Here is a 13,345-nt window from a genome sequence, read left to right as displayed (position 1 = left end):
AGCTGAGCCGTGGTCACTACTGCATCCCATGATACCTCCCATGTCTGGGTCACAGGATTTGGACTTAAATGTAGGATGATGTAGATGCTGCACCTCTCGCAACAATGGGTATGAATCTGCCTCCCTAAATATCCAAAACAATAGGAGTTAAAACAACGTCCCATCTGACAGAAAGGCAAGGAAGTTCAGTTACTGTTCCCCAAGCAATAGGAGACCCTATTCATTGAGCACATTAGCAAGCTGCATCAGCCTGCCCATGAATGGGGAGTCAGGAGCTGAGAATGAGTAATGTCAAGCTCAGCCACAATAGCATTACAAACAAAGAGACAATTCACTGAGCCTCATGGGCAGGGGACTTGCAACTCTCCCAGTCACAGTGTGGTACCAGTCTGTGCACAACGGCTCAGCAACATGAGGATGGGTCAGCTTTGTCGTCTCTCCATTGTACGAGTGGCTGAACTCTCTCTCGTGGATATGTCTCCTGTTGTTCTCTGCCCTCCCAGCACTGAAAGAGACCCTGTCAAAACTAGAGGGCCTAAGACGCACATCCCTCAAAAATTGCACATAGTATCTTTCAGGGGACTCATCCACATTGCAACAATAGTAATAACGCTCTGCACTGCAGTAGTGGGGCGAGCACTTCATGAGCAGGAAAGCCTGGCTTCCCAGCACCCCTGAGACAGCAGTTACTGTTCCATGGAAGCATCAAGGGGTTAATGGCTGACACAGGCCATGCAGAGGAGGTGCTGGGAAGAGAATCTATTTAAGGTACACAAATGCCAGAAGTTTGTACACAAATGCCAGAAGTCTAAATAATAAGATGGGTGAACTAGAGTGCCTTGTGATAAAGGAGGATATAGATATAATAGGCATCACAGAAACCTGGTGGACTGAGAGCAATCAATGGGACACAATCATTCCGGGGTACAAAATATATCGGAAGGACAGAACAGGCCGTGCAGGGGGAGGAGTGGCACTATATGTTAAAGAAAGTGTAGATTCAAATGAAGTAAAAATCTTAAGCGAATCCACAGGTTCCATAGAGTCTCTATGGATAGAAATTTCATGCTCTAGTAAAAATATAACATTAGGGATCTATTATCGACCACCTGACCAGGACAGTAATAGTGATGATGAAATGCTAAGGGAAATTAGAGAGGCTATCAAAATTAAGAACCCAATAATAGTGGGGGATTTCAATTATCCCCATATTGACTGGGAACATTTCACTTCAGGACGAAATGCAGAGATAAAATTTCTCGATACTTTAAATGACTGCTTCATGGAGCAGCTAGTACGGGAACCCACAAGGGGAGAGGCGACTCTAGATTTAATCCTGAGTGGAGCGCAGGAGCTGGTCCAAGAGGTAACTATAGCGGGACCGCTTGGAAATAGTGACCATAATACAATAGCATTCAACATCCCTGTGGTGGGAAGAACACCTCAACTGCCCAACACTGTGGCCTTTAATTTCAAAAGGGGGAACTATACAAAAATGAGGGGGTTAGTTAGACAAAAGTTAAAAGGTTCAGTGACTAAAGTGAAATCCCTGCAAGTTGCGTGGGCCCTTTTTAAAGACACCATAATAGAGGCTCAACTTCAATGTATACCCCAAATTAAGAAAAACAGTAAAAGAACTAAAAAAGAGCCACCGTGGCTTAACAACCATGTAAAAGAAGCAGTGAGAGATAAAAAGACTTCCTTTAAAAAGTGGAAGTCAAATCCTAGTGAGGCAAATAGAAAGGAGCACAAACACTGCCAACTTAAGTGCAAGAGTGTAATAAGAAAAGCCAAAGAGGAGTTTGAAGAACGGCTAGCCAAAAACTCCAAAGGTAATAACAAAATGTTTTTTAAGTACATCAGAAGCAGGAAGCCTGCTAAACAACCAGTGGGGCCCCTTGACGATGAAAATACAAAAGGAGCGCTTAAAGATGATAAAGTCATTGCGGAGAAACTAAATGGATTCTTTGCTTCAGTCTTCACGGCTGAGGATGTTAGGGAGATTCCCAAACCTGAGCTGGCTTTTGTAGGTGACAAATCTGAGGAACTGTCACAGATTGAAGTATCACTAGAGGAGGTTTTGGAATTAATTGATAAACTCAACATTAACAAGTCACCGGGACCAGATGGCATTCACCCAAGAGTTCTGAAAGAACTCAAATGTGAAGTTGCGGAACTATTAACTAAGGTTTGTAACCTGTCCTTTAAATCGGCTTCGGTACCCAATGACTGGAAGTTAGCTAATGTAACGCCAATATTTAAAAAGGGCTCTAGGGGTGATCCCGGCAATTACAGACCGGTAAGTCTAACGTCGGTACCGGGCAAATTAGTTGAAACAATAGTAAAGAACAAAATTGTCAGACACATAGAAAAACATAAACTCTTGAGCAATAGTCAACATGGTTTCTGTAAAGGGAAATCGTGTCTTACTAATCTATTAGAGTTCTTTGAAGGGGTCAACAAACATGTGGACAAGGGGGATCCAGTGGACATAGTGTACTTAGATTTCCAGAAAGCCTTTGACAAGGTCCCTCACCAAAGGCTCTTACGTAAATTAAGCTGTCATGGGATAAAAGGGAAGGTCCTTTCATGGATTGAGAACTGGTTAAAGGACAGGGAACAAAGGGTAGGAATTAATGGTAAATTCTCAGAATGGAGAGGGGTAACTAGTGGTGTTCCCCAAGGGGCAGTCCTAGGACCTATCCTATTCAATTTATTCATAAATGATCTGGAGAAAGGGGTAAACAGTGAGGTGGCAAAGTTTGCAGATGATACTAAACTACTCAAGATAGTTAAGACCAAAGCAGATTGTGAAGAACTTCAAAAAGATCTCACAAAACTAAGTGATTGGGCAACAAAATGGCAAATGAAATTTAATGTGGATAAATGTAAAGTAATGCACATTGGAAAAAATAACCCCAACTATACATACAACATGATGGGGGCTAATTTAGCTACAACGAGTCAGGAGAAAGATCTTGGCGTCATCGTGGATAGTTCTCTAAAGATGTCCACGCAGTGTGCAGAGGCGGTCAAAAAAGCAAACAGGATGTTAGGAATCATTAAAAAGGGGATAGAGAATAAGACTGAGAATATATTATTGCCCTTATATAAATCCATGGTTCGCCCACATCTCGAATACTGTGTACAGATGTGGTCTCCTCACCTCAAAAAAGATATTCTAGCACTAGAAAAGGTTCAGAAAAGAGCAACTAAAATGATTAAGGGTTTAGAGAGGGTCCCATATGAGGAAAGATTAAAGAGGCTAGGACTCTTCAGTTTGGAAAAGAGAAGACTAAGGGGGGACATGATAGAGGTATATAAAATCATGAGTGATGTTGAGAAAGTGGATAAGGAAAAGTTATTTACTTATTCCCATAATACAAGAACTAGGGGTCACCAAAAGAAATTAATAGGCAGCAGGTTTAAAACAAATAAAAGGAAGTTCTTCTTCACGCAGCGCACAGTCAACTTGTGGAACTCCTTACCTGAGGAGGTTGTGAAGGCTAGGACTATAACAATGTTTAAAAGGGGACTGGATAAATTCATGGTGGCTAAGTCCATAAATGGCTATTAGCCAGGATGGGTAAGAATGGTGTCCCTAGCCTCTGTTCGTCAGAGGATGGAGATGGATGGCAGGAGAGAGATCACTTGATCATTGCCTGTTAGGTTCACTCCCTCTGGGGCACCTGGCATTGGCCACTGTCGGTAGACAGATACTGGGCTAGATGGACCTTTGGTCTGACCCAGTACGGCCTTTCTTATGTTCTTATGTTCTTATGTTCTAAGGTCTAAAGCTCAAGCCTCATGCATCCAGATTCCCAGAGCCCTGCTCCTCAATGTAAATGTATCAGACACAATGCATAGTGTCTTAGGCAGTTCCTTCTTAGGCGGCTCAATGTCTCCCTCCAATGACATTGCTCTTGTACCTGGTCACAGCCAGAATATCCTGTGGTGATAGCAGGCCATGTGACTATTCTAAGTTTATTCCTGCCATTGGGGGTTGCCTTTGGAATGGGGCAGGAAGGAGGGTCATTAGAGATAGGCTCATCAGAGGAAGAATAGTTAAAAGGGAAATGTGGGAGGAAATTCAATGTGTGGAGAACTGTAAAAGGACAGAGTCTCCCTTACCTGCAGGGATACAGGCTGGGTGAGGAAGAATACAGTTTTCTCCCAAGAATGTCACCTTCCTCCTCCTCTCTCATTTCATCCTTCCCATGTTTCTTTACCCTTCTTCTGTTTTTGTGTTGCTGAGAGATCCCTCATGTCTCCTGAAGTTCATTAATCAGCATGATCAATGTGCTCTCAGCTGAGCCCTACAATTAATCTGTAAAGTTTGTTAGGAAAAAAGGCTGATATGTTCATTGACAATATTTATTATACTTGAGTACAAACATTGCAGCATAGTCTGTGTGACTGTCCTAGCAACGTCTGGAGCTAGGGAAGGTCATTCCTCAGCAAGAGTAGCCTCCCTATTGCACAAAATGTAACTAACTAACTGGGGAAAGGCTGAGGAGCTGGGAAGCTCCAGCCTGGATAGCCCCAGGCTGCGGCCTGGTGATAGGCCAAGGGGTACTGGGGGTTGCAGAGGGCAGCCCAGGGCTAGGCCAAGGCAGCAGGTCCAAACCCAACCTTGCCGATGATGAGTGGCCTATACTGCAGTCTGCCCCAGAGAGTGGGGGCTAGTTGGTGACTGGCAGTGGCCTTATCCTGAGGTGAGGTGGGGTTAGTGGGTGGGGGTTCCCCTGGGAGGGGAGACCTAGTGTGCGGGTATTGCCAGGGGGCAGCACCCAGAGCAAGGGGCACCGGGGTCCTGGGAGGGACACGGGGGCCAGAGCAGAGGACAAGGCGGATCACCGGCCTGCAGAGGGCGCTCCAGAGGCTGGTGAGCTAATTCCCTGGACGACCAGCAGGAGGTGCTGCAGGGGTGAGTCCGGACCCTCTTACACTCCCTCATGCCCCAAGAAAGGTTTTACTTTTTTCTGTTATTCTCTAAGGCAGGTCCTAACATTTTCCTCACAGAACGACCCAGACTCAAGAACTGAAAGTCTGATATAAACACTTAAAAGCCACAATTCAATAATTTCCAAAGAACCAGGAAGACAGAAACTCAGAAAAGTGAAGGTAGGAACATGGAGAGAGCAAGAGCCAGCAACTAACACACAAGAAATGAAACCTCTGACTTCTAGAGAGTCCCCATCCACACCCCCCGCCCTCCCCCCCCGCAGCTCTCTTATCCCCCACCCAGTCTTTGAGATGGTCCGTAAGGAGACAGGCAAGTCTCAAAGGTAGCCAGGACACATACAGCATAGGGCTTTCTTGATGAAAATCAGCACCTTGACATGCACACAAAACCAAAGCAGTTCAAAGAATCTGAAAAAGTATGTTAAGTATCGGGGGTAGCCGTGTTAGTCTGTATCCACAAAAACAACAAGGAATCCGGTGGCACCTTAAAGACTAACAGAAAAAAGGTGCCACCGGACTCGTTGTTTTTGAAAAATTAAGATGTTCTTTTGCTCTGGACTGCTAACATACTTTTTAAACTACAGGGGCTGGCCTTTGCCTTAGTACTCAGCAGGGGAAGGTGTCTTTGAGAAGTCCAAAGGAAGTTAATTAAGAAATTAGCTAGTTAACAAATCTGAGGAATTGTCTCAGATTGAGGTTCATAGAAGTGGTTTTAGAGCAAACTGATAAATGAAACAGTAACAAGTCACCATGACCAGGTGGTATTCACCCAAGAATTGGCTCTAGATACAAACACTGTCAGTTAACAAAGTCCAACCTGGCAAGAAGATTGTTGCTACCTACCTATCCCAAACACTTCCAACCAGCTGCCACAGAAAATGCTCTGTTAGTCTGGATCCTCTCCCTGACCATAGCTCTTATTGGTTTGCATTATATGCAAGTGACATAAAAACATAATGAGCTGTCTTAAGATAAGGCATAAACCCAACTCAACCCTGTGCATAAGTTGGCAGTGCAAATCATAATCCACTATATAAAGTGCAGGCAAAGTGTTGAAACAGAGAAAAACCCAGGCAAAGAAGCAAACTCACAGGCAGAAACTTTTGGGAAGGGAGAAAAAATCCCAAAGTTCTTGGGATTTCTGCCCATATGTAATTCATTACCAGTAACCCCAAGAGTTCAGAAATCATGATCAAGTTACCCAAAATCATGAGTTTAGTTTCAAAATCATGAGATTAAAAAAAATCAGGGGAATTATTTGCCTTTGTTTTGAGAGCCACTAAGATCATGGTTTCAAGATTTTCTGTGCAACCATGAGGGGTAGAAAGGGCCTTTTAAAAAAAAAAAAGAAAGAAAGAAAGCTGAGATTCTCACCTAATCACTTGCCTCTAGGAGCTGGGATTTTAAGATAAACATCAAATATTGGTTGGTTGGTGCCTGAAGAGGAAGAAGCTCACCTTGCCCAGTCTGTCGGGGTGAAAACTCATGAAGTCAGAATCACCAGCAAGAATAAATCATGACCCATATCTGAAAATAAGTTTATTGTAAATTCTCTTCCTGCTGGATGGGAGGGGGAACCTCTGATCTGGTGTCAGAGCCTTCCTCATTCAAAGGAGCCATCGGCAACTGCTCCATGCATCCTCCAAGCTGCATGGTACTCTTGAAGTACTCCAAGCTCAGGGTCTTGTAGTTGTGAAGTTGGATCCCCGCTATCATTACAACAATCCAATGGCCAGAAAGGGGCTCACTTGTACAGGTCTCGTGCTGTGTCATTTCTTCCATCATTGTAAGTGTATTGAATTTTGTACAGGATTTATTCCTGTCCCAGGAGGCCATTTTCTAGCTTGACTGCACCACTAACTGGTAGCTTAGCAATGCCATTTATGATCAGATGGGCTTCAGCTGCTCAATTCAAATCTAGATCATGAAACACAGAGTCTGGGATTTCTAGCCCATTATAAAAATAGGAAAATACAGCTATGCATCTGGACTGAGGTTTCAGACTCCCCACAGAGTTCATAGGATGTTTAGATATGGAAGTTTCATTCAGCCCATCTACTTATTAGAAGCTTTATTTCCAGGAACGTTTGCAGTCAGAAGCACTGCTCAGAATTTGAGTTTCCTCAGCAGGGCTGAGCTAAATGAACTGAGTTTTTCCCTTTAAGAAACAAGCTCAGTTCAGCAGAACACTTTTAAATGTGATTTCTATCAGCAGAACTGGTTCCCAACCTTAACAATAAGAAAAATCTGATTTCTAAGCTCCTTGGGGAAAGGAGAGTGCCTTTGTCTCTGCTCTGTACAAAGCTGTGCAGACTGACCGTGCTAAATAAGTAAGGATTTGGCTGGGGGAGAAGCAGCTGGGAAGTGGAACAGAGTAGCATCCAGTGGCACTTAGAGGAATGTGAACTGAGAAATAAGAGGATCTCTGTGTGCTATTACACTAATCAGAGTACATGGGGAGTAGCTCCTTACAGTTATTCCATATACATGTCAGGACAAGGAAGAGCAGAATCAGGCCCATTGGACTGGACTGTAGTATGGAGTTAGGCTAGTGTATAGATCTGACTACCATACATTCTTCTCATGGATCCGCTCCATTACTTATCCGAGTAGAGCTGACGGTCTTCCTTCAGGGTAGCAGGGTGAGCCTCAGGGTCTCTCTTTGCTTGGCTTGTTGGACTGAAGATACTAGGAAATGAGATTTCAGTGTCAAAGGAAGAGTCTATGTTTGAAGGGAGAACTAAAAGTTAAGTTTGATCCCTTTATTTCAGCAGCTTCTGTGGTGTTCCTGGAACTCCAACAAATTTCATCCAGTGCTGACTCAGCACAGTATCCCACAGGCATGCACATCCCAGGAGGTGCATTGTCGGGGCAGGGTTTGCAGACTGACTCTGTCTGCTGGATGAACAGAGGACTTTGCTCTCCAGCCAGCACCTTTCAGCAGCACTGAATACTCTTTTATAAGAATAAAGATTAAAACAACAACAAAAGACTTGTATTTTCCTGCCAGTCAGTGTCGGAACTGCTCAGCTTCCCTTAGTACAGCAATATTACAGGCTGCTGCGCTAGCTGTGCAGGCAATCCACTAGGGGAACCCAAACCAGGCAGGAATTCTCTTTATGGCTTCAGGAAGACAAGCTGCTTTTACACTCCATTAAAAAAATCATAGCGACATGGATTATGCAAGAACCACCTCCAACAACAAAATCAGTTTCCTCTGCAATTAAAAAGCTTGTGTTTAAATTTCCCTTGTAGTTTTAATTGAACCCTGGGAAATTAAATTATTTTCATAGTCATTATAAACTAAATCCAGCTTGGTGGCTGATTTTATATTTTTAAATCACTGTTTGAAAAGAGAAAATGGCATTTCTGTGATTTGTCAATGTCTGCGTTCTTACAGGGGTTCTGAGTGTTTGTAGTACTCCCTGGGGACCTATGCAAATATCAGATAAATAGCTTAGGCAGCACAATAATCAACAATTTAATTTCTTCTAAGGCTGACATTCAATTTTAACTCAGGAAGCTGGTCTGACCTCAGGCAGCTTTTTTAAACAGCAGCTATATAATACTCTAAATCCATAATGCACTTCACAAAACAAGAGCTCTGTCACACTAGAAGCTGCCTTTGGAGGAAGGAAATATTAAGAGAATATTTGTCTCTAAAATAAATCTCAGCTATAGATTTGATTACAAATGTTTTCTGACAGCTGAGTGCCTAAACTCACTTTAATAGTTCTATTGTGGAGGGAGTTTGGTACAATAGTTAGCCCAAAGGACGGAGATCCAGGGCACCTAGCTAATCTATCTGTTGAAGGATTTATATTGCTACCTGTCACCATAGTATCTGAGTGTCTTCCACATATAATCAATTCCACTAGTGAAGTCCTTGGACTTCATGAAGTCTCTGGCAGGTCTTCCTTTTTGGAGTAAAATTCTGCCGGGGGTATTTTTTGTTTGTTTGGCTTTATTTGTTGGCCAGCCAGAACATATTACCCTTGTACTCCACAGTCTGCACTGGTTGCCAATCAACTTTGAGGGAAAGGGGTTGTCAAAGTATTCTCTCCTCAATGGCTTGTATCCTGGTTATCTAGGAGATCAATAGGCTGGCTGCCATAGACTCATAGAAGCGTAGGACTGGAAGGGACCTTGAGAGGTCATCTAGTGCAGTCTCCTGCACAGAGGCAGGATTAAGTATTATCTAGACCATCCCTGACAGGTGTTTGTCCAACCTGCTCTTAAAAACCTCCAATAATGGAGATTCCATGACCTCTGTAGGTAATTACTTCCATTGGTTAACTACCCTTACAGGAAGTTTTTCCTAGTGTCTAATCTAAATCTCCCTTGCTAAAATTTAAGTTCATTACTTCTTGTCCTGGCCTCAGAGGTTAAGGAGAACAATTTATCACCCTGCTCTTTATAACAACTTTTTATGTACTTGAAGATATTATCATGTCCCCTCTCAGTCTTCTCTTCTCCAGACTAAATAAACCCAGTTTTTTCAATCTTTCCTCGTAGGTCGTGTTTTCTAGACCTTTAATCATTTTTGTTGCTCTTCTCTGGACTTTCTCCAATTTGTCCACATCTTTCCCGAAGCATGCTTGCCATGACATAGAGGATTGGGCCAAAAGAAATCTGATGAGGTTCAACAAGGACAAGTGCAGATACCTGCACTTAGGACAGAAGAATCCCATGCACTGCTACAGACTAGGGACCGAATGGCTAGGCAGCAGTTCTGCAGAAAAGGACCTAGGGGTTACAGTGGATGAGAACCTGGATATGAGTCGACAGTGTGCCCTTGTTGCCAAGAAGGTTAACGGCATTTTGGGCTGTATAAGTAGGGGCATTGCCAGCAGATCGAGGGATGTGATCATTCCCCTGTATTCGACATTGGTGAGGCCTCATCTGGAGTACTGTGTCCAGTTTTGGGCCCCACACTACAAGAAGGATGTGGAAAAAGTGGAAAGAGTCCAGCGGAGGGCAACAAAAATGATTAGGGGGCTGGAACACATGACTTATGAGGAGAGGCTGAGGGAACTGGGATTGTTTAGTCTGCAGAGGAGAAGAATGAAGGAGCATTTGATAGCTGCTTTCAACTACCTGAAAGGGGGTTTCAAAGAAGATGGATCTAGACTGTTCTCAGTGGTAGCAGATAACAGAACAAGGAGTAATGGTCTCAAGTTGCAGTGGGGGAGGTTTAGGTTGAATATTAGGAAAAACTATTTCACTAGGATGGTGGTGAAGCACTGGAATTGGTTACCTAGGGAGATGGTGGAATCTCCTTCCTTAGAGCAGTGGTTCCCAAAGTGGGGTTCGCGAACCCCTGGGGGTTCGCAGAACGTTTCAGGGGGTTTGAAAGAAAAATTTCATTAATGGCGGCCAGAGGACTCTGCTGGGACCCAGTTGCAGGGCAGACAGCCCGAGCCCCAGGGAGAGCAGGGCCGGGCAGTTTGAGCAGGCAGCCCGAGCCCTCCCCTGTCAGCCAAGGAGCCGGCAGCCCAAGCCCTCCCCTGTCAGCCAAGGAGCCGGCAGCCCAAGCCTCGTGGAGAGCGGGCAGTTTGAGTCGGCAGCCCCAGCCCTCCCCTGTCAGCGGGGGAGCCGGCAGCCCGAGCCCCAGGGAGAGCGGGGCCGGGCAGTTTGATCCAGCAGCCCGAGCCCTCCCCTGTCAGCCAGGGAGCTGGCAACCCAAGCCTCGTGGAGAGCGGGCAGTTTGAGTCAGCAGCCCCAGCCCTCCCCTGTCAGCCAGGGAGCTGGCAACCCAAGCCTTGGGGAGAGCGGGCAGTTTGAGTCAGCAGCCCCAGCCCTCCCCGTCAGTGGGGGAGCCGGCAGCCCGAGCCCCAGGGAGAGCGGGGCCGGGCAGTTGGGGCAGGCAGCCCGAGTCCCGGCGGTCAGTGGGGGAGCCGGCAGCCCGAACCCCAGCCCGAGCCCCAGGAATTTGCCAAATCTCATCTAAAGCCAGAACCACAGCCCTCCTTGTTACCACCAGCCACAACCTCACCCGAAACTAGAGATTGGTGAAAAATACCAAGCATTTTTCACAGAAAGTTTTGAATTTTTTTCACATTTTTCAAAATTCCCCAAGAAAAATTTACAAAAAACTGAAATGGAAAAATGGTCCATTTTCAAAAACTGTTTTCATGAAACATTTTCTGATTTTTGAAAACCAAAAATGAATTTATTTTTATTCGAAACCATTTTTTTTTAAAACAAAAGCCAAAAAAACATTTTACAGAAACATTTTTGGTTTCTGGTTTTTCTATGTTCGTTAAAAAAAGTTTCAATTAAAAATATTTTTCAGAGGTTCATAGATTCCGGGCCCGGCAGTTGGGGCATCCATCCATCACACTGAGGAAATTTAAACTTAAATCCCTGAAAATATTCATTTTTAGGAGGGGGTTCACGAGATTTCACAATTTAGTGAAAGGGGTTCGCGGGCTGTTAAAGTGTGGGAACCACTGCCTTAGAGGTTTTTAAGGCCCGGCTTGACAAAGCCCTGGCTGGGATGATTTAGTTGGGGATTGGTCCTGCTTTGAGCAGGGGGTTGGACTAGATACCTCCTGAGGTCCCTTCCAACCCTGATATTCTATGATTCTGTGGCTTTGTGTAGCCATTGCACTAGCTCAAAGTGAGTGTAAAATTGTGTTTTAACACCCTGTTTGCACCATAAAAGGTGCAGGGCAACCGAGACACAAGCCCTCTCTCTTCCTGTCTGCTCCACCCCATTGGCATTCATCTGATATGCTTTTACCTAGGGTCCAAGGGATCCAGGCTCATGGTGCTCCCTTTAGCTCATAGGTTCCCAAACTGTAGGTCATGACCCAAATGGGATCATGCCATCAGCAGATGGGGTTTGGGTCCAACGGGACAGATTTGGCCTGAGAGATGATGCCGTCTGCCCCCAAAAGACCCCACCTGGAAGCTGCCATTGTGCTCTATAAAACAGCAGCCTCTGCACAGCATGCCCTCTCAAGTACAGTGCACATGAGGTCATGCTGTGTGGAGGCCACCATTTTATAGATCAAAATGGTGGCCCCGGGTGAAACACTTGTGGCGCAGGTCCAGACACGTTTGGCAGTGTCCTGGTGCAGTGTTTGTGGTGCAGGTCTGGACACACTAGCTGTGCAAAGGTGGCTGTGTGGGTGCCAGTTTAGCTATTTGCACCATCCAGCTGTACAAGTATCCAGCTGAGGGGCTTGAATGCACAAGATCCTTGTCTGTGGACAGCAGCCTCATCAACAGAGCGTCCTCTTTGTTTGAACTGGTAGGAGCCTACGCTAGCCTTTTCTGAAATGGGAATCTGTAGTGGCTTGTATGCTCCTGAAGGCAGGGCCCATATCTTCTTTTATGCCACCCTGTGTACCCTGCTGGGACCACCATTTCAGTAAACCTAATTACAGGCCCTTCCCAGAGCAGTCAACTCCCCTAGAGATGGAGAATGAGAACCTTTCTGAGTACATCATTTACAGAAGATTGTCAACACTCTTTACATTGGCCATGCCGCAGTTCCTTTGGTCTTACATTTGCACTATGGTCTTTGTTCTTTTTTTAATTCATGTAGTATAATTTTTTATCTACACTCTATATAATAAAATAGAAAATATCATAACGCCACTTCATAAATCCATGGTACACCCACACCTTGAATTCTGCTTGCAGTTCTTGTCGCTCCATCTCGCAAAAGATATATTAGAATTGGAAAAGGTTCAGAGAAGGGCAAAAAGCTACACAAACAGGCTGATCCAGGTGTGAAGCTGTGCAGCATGAGACAGTAGTTGGAGGACTGCTGGATGCAGAGTAGTTAGGAATGTGTCCACATGTACCTGAAAACCTAAACTCACTGCAAAGTGGAGATCCTCCTGTTCCGAGGAGGGTTACTGCAACCTAGGGCCCCAAATAATTAGTTTTTAAAAGCTGTTGTGTGGGGATGCAAGCCACTGTAAAGCTAGTCTGCTGTAACATGCCTGTGCAGACAGGCCTTAGTCTGAGGTATTGCTGTAGTGGCAGTGGCTGTGGTATCTGGGGATCAGTAGTTAACATGCTCCTTATCTGTGATGTTATTTGCTCTCACTTCAAAACCTGTATAGTGCCTCCAACCAGGATGGGGCCTTGTCACTGACCAATGTTTGATTTGTAAATGGGTGGCTGTGCTGGTGCCAGCTGGGAACCATTGCTCCATGTCATGCTTTGTGACTGGTGCTCCACACTCCCCCTCACGATCTGATGGAGACGCCTCAGTGCTGGGCCCTACTGCAATGCTGCTGCTACCTTCTATTCTGCTGGGTGCCCAGTCGCTCGTTTCAGGCCTTCGGCTGCTCCACACCCCACACAGTAAGGTCTATAGCCCAAAGGGTCGGTAAGTCCAGATGTAGGTAGCCCGAGGGAT

This window comes from Emys orbicularis, chromosome 9 (genome assembly GCF_028017835.1).
Source record: "Emys orbicularis isolate rEmyOrb1 chromosome 9, rEmyOrb1.hap1, whole genome shotgun sequence".
NCBI lineage: Eukaryota > Metazoa > Chordata > Testudines > Emydidae > Emys > Emys orbicularis.
Note: the sequence above shows the minus strand (reverse complement) of the source record.